Source organism: Cucurbita pepo, chromosome 3 (genome assembly GCF_057944985.1).
Source record: "Cucurbita pepo subsp. pepo isolate OVF chromosome 3, ASM5794498v1, whole genome shotgun sequence".
Lineage (NCBI taxonomy): Eukaryota > Viridiplantae > Streptophyta > Magnoliopsida > Cucurbitales > Cucurbitaceae > Cucurbita > Cucurbita pepo.
Genome location: NC_141800.1, coordinates 5,745,996 through 5,750,023, shown reverse-complemented (window position 1 = coordinate 5,750,023; position 4,028 = coordinate 5,745,996). Strand labels below are relative to the sequence as shown.

At 33.1% G+C, this 4,028-nt stretch overlaps 1 pseudogene across 1 annotated transcript; it reads left to right on the top strand.

Annotated features, from left to right (window-relative positions):
- Window positions 1–1,028: 1,028 nt before the first annotated feature.
- Window positions 1,029–3,801, top strand: LOC111784197 (cinnamoyl-CoA reductase 1-like; annotated as a pseudogene). The gene is made up of 6 exons (XR_015420385.1): window positions 1,029–1,246; window positions 1,323–1,477; window positions 2,242–2,424; window positions 2,576–2,770; window positions 2,844–3,000; window positions 3,405–3,801. The product of XR_015420385.1 is annotated as a cinnamoyl-CoA reductase 1-like (transcript).
- The last annotated feature ends 227 nt before the right edge of the window (window positions 3,802–4,028 follow it).

The following is a 4,028-nucleotide window of genomic DNA, read 5'->3' as shown; positions in this document are numbered from 1 at the left end:
AGTGTAAATAACACTTGTGGGGCCTCCCTAGGTGCTTGATCTCGTGGAACAATCTCCAAAACAGCTGGGGCATGATCCTTCTCCCTCTTATGTTTAATACCTCATGACTACTAGAGAAAAATGGGCTTACTTATCCCTCTTATGTTTATAAACTTGTGACAAGTCCTTGATGTTCAAGAGAAAGATCTAGATTTGATAAATATCATATTGAAATCGGTTAAAGAGAATTACCCTTACCAAAATTTTCATCTTAAAATTTAAAAAAAAAAAAATTAAAAAAAATTAAAAAAAAAAATTAAAAAAATTAAAAAAAAAAAAAAGAAAAGAAAAGAAGGTGTGTTAGAGGATAGTCCCGAAGCTATAAAAACAACCTTTGTTCTGAAAATGATGGTATCAAGAGGTATTGGAGTCTTAGAGGAATCTTTAGTTTGTGAGTTACAAATTATTAATGAAAGAGGTTCTCAATTTGCTAATAATTGTTTGATATGCAGATAAGTGATAGCTACCTATTGATTTCAATAGCAACCTTTAAGCGTTGTGAATTGGAAATAAGGATGTGTTGTGACCGAAGTCATGAAAAAATCTTAGAGATAATGGAGGCAACACAATAGTTTGAGTAATAATAGAATTTGAAAAAGATTTATTTCATTTGCCATGCTAAAATTGAACAATCAATTAATTTTTTAATATATAAAATTTAATTTAAAATTTTAGATACTCTTTAATAAAAATGAACTACTTCAAACTTAGCTCAATAGATAAGATATGAATTGTTATTCTAAAGTTCTATAATTTTATTTTAATCGGAGTAACTCAATAAGAAAAATAAAAATTAAAAAATGAGTTGCGATTAAGGGAAAGACGAAAAGCTCTCCCCTAAAGTCCTTAACCTAGAGCCTAAAAGAAGAAAAAAATGATAAAATAAAAAGGTAGTAGTAGGTGTATGAGAGGGGAGAATTCTTGGTGTAAGGCCTTGTTTTTTGCCTTATAAATACAAACCAAAATGCATAGTCATTTGTTGTGTTCCATTCTACGCTCGATTTGGCTCTTCATCAATCCCTTCTCTCACCCACTCCTAACGTCCTCAATTATACCATTCCCACCAATCCCAAAATGACCCTCCCCGCCGTCGTAGCTTCCGCCCAAACTGTTTGTGTCACCGGCGCCGGTGGCTTCATTGCCTCTTGGCTCGTGAAGCTTCTTCTCCAAAAGGGTTACACTGTTAGAGGCACAGTAAGAAACCCAGGTTGGTTATTTTAGTTAAGGTTTTTTTTATGAAATCTAATTCTCCAAGTTTTGATGATTACTTGTCTTTTATGAAGATGATCCGAAGAATGCTCATTTGAAAGAGTTGGATGGAGCTGAGGAAAAGCTGAAGTTGTATGGTGCTGATCTTCTTGATTTTGAGAGCCTTAAAGCCGCCATTATCGGTTGCGATGGTGTCTTCCACACGGCGTCTCCGGTGACCTATGACCCAGTGAGTCGAATTTTTATGGCTTTGTCTTTGTCTTTGTTCATCAAAACCCCCAATATCACCTCTTATGGATTTGTCACTTATGAGACCTTGTGCTAATTCTTAAACTCATAATTAATCATTTTTTAGCATATAAATAAATGATCAAACATATGAAAGTTAATTTTATGGTAATTTATGTTGAGGATTGTCGGGAGAGAAGTTCCACATCGACTAATTAAGAGGTTGATCATGAGTTTATAAGTAAGGAATACATCTTCATGAGTATGAGGCATTTTAGAGAAACATTCTCAAAAAACAAGGTCATGAGAACTTATGCTCAAATTGAACGATATCATACCATTATAGAGGTTCGTGATTCCTAATATGGTATCAGAGTCATGCCCTTAACTTAGTCATGTCAATAAAATCTTCAAATGTCAAACAAAGAAGTTGTGAGCCTCGAGGGCTCCATAGACCTAAGGAGAGGTTCTATGGTGTGTCAATAGAATCTTTAAATGTCAAACAAAGAAGTTGTGAGCCACGAGGACTCCATAGGCCTAAAGAGAGGTTCTATGGTGTACTTGAACAGGAAAGAATTGTTAAAGATGGTTAGAAGAGGAGTTTCATTTGCTCATTAGAAAGTTGATCATGAGTTTATAAATAAAGAATATATCTTCATCAGATAATATCATATACTATTGATTGACTATGACTAATTCAACCTTTGTTTTACCATCAAAGTTTTTAAATTTAGTGATAGTATAAGGAATTTCATGAATTGATAGGAAAAAGTGGAGGAGACAATAATTGGGACAAAGAATGTTATATTGGCAGCAACGGAGGCTAAGGTCCGGCGAATAGTGTTCACATCATCCATCGGAACGGTATACATGAACCCTAATAGAAGCCCCGACATGATAGTTGATGAGTCTTGTTGGAGTGACCTTGACTTTTGTAAAAATACAGAGGTAACACTTTCATATTAGTTTTTTTCTTTACTTTTTTTTTATAATTAATTTATTAATTTTAAAAATTAAGCTTATTTAAAAGGTGATGTTTGCACATCATCTTTGAAATTAATAATAACAAACCCAAGAGTTTTGTGGAAACATTGGACAGAACTGGTATTGTTATGCAAAGACAGTTGCAGAGCAAACAGCATGGGAATGGCGGCGGAGAAAGGGGTGGATCTAGTAGTGTTGAATCCCACGTTGGTACTTGGACCATTATTACAAGCAACAATAAATGCAAGTGTAGCTCATATAATGAAGTACTTGACTGGTGCTGTCAAGACATACGTGAATGCCTTCCAAGGTTATGTTCCTATTTAATTTACATGTTTTCTTGTAATATCTTCTTGTTTTTCTCACACATGTTTCATATTTAGGTTATGTTCATGTTAAGGATGTTGCCAAAGCTCATGTCTTGTTGTATGAGACTCCTTCTGCTTTTGGTCCATACATTTGTATTGAAACTATGCTTCATCGACAAGAGTTGGTTGAAATTTTGGCTAAGTTCTTTCCCGAGTATCCAATTCCTACCAAGTAAGTTTAAATCTCTCTTTATCGTTCTCCTTTTTTATTGGATTAAAATATAAAAAGAATAAAAAAAATACCGGTAAATTTTGTAATTTCTTTCAAAAATACCTGTATTCGTAAGAAAGTTGCAACGATGAATAGAATAACCTAAAAATATAGTTAAAATATTTGGAAGAAATTCAAGTTTGAGGTTGTAGTTGACCAATAAAAATTAGGTTAGGCAAAAGGGTGAAGAATTTCTTTTGGGATTTTGCCATGGGTGTTTGGTAAAGAAATAATTAATAAAAACCGGAAGCATGACTTGTTGGTGCAACTCAACTACCACCAAAAGATTGAGCACTAAATTTCAATTTTTAGGTTTGATGAATAATCACAAATTGTGTTTGATATGATATGATATGGTATGGTAGGTGTTCGGACCAAGTGAACCCTAGAAAGAAGCCTTACAAATATAGCGTCAAAAAGCTGAAGGAGTTGGGCATGGAGTTCATACCTGTGAAGCAATGCATCTACGAAACTGTGAAGAGCCTTCAAGAGAAGGGTCATCTTCCATTACCAACCCATTCTTAATATTACAATTACAAATTAACTTAACAGATAATTATATCCAAGAGAGAAGGTATAGAACGTAAAGAAAAAGGGGGAGAATGAAAATGTTATAGATCTTGTTACCCCATTTCTTATGTTACTTATGTATCCACACATTAATACTATGCTAATGTATTTAATTAGTACGTAGATCTTGGTTTCCCATTTTCTATATAGGATATGTGATATAAATCAAGATATCTAACATTCTCTAAATTACACTAAGTGATATTAGATGAAGTCAATAAAATTAAAAGACAAGTTGCAATTAATACCACATTAAGAAGAATCGAGCTTCTTTTATGCAACAATGCTTCTAGATACGTATGGTTACAACTTTTTTTTATAAATGGTAATCTAGATTTATGGTGTTTTATTAATATATTTTAAGTGTTAAGACTTCTTATTTAACAAGTAACAATTATATAATGACTAATTATCATCCT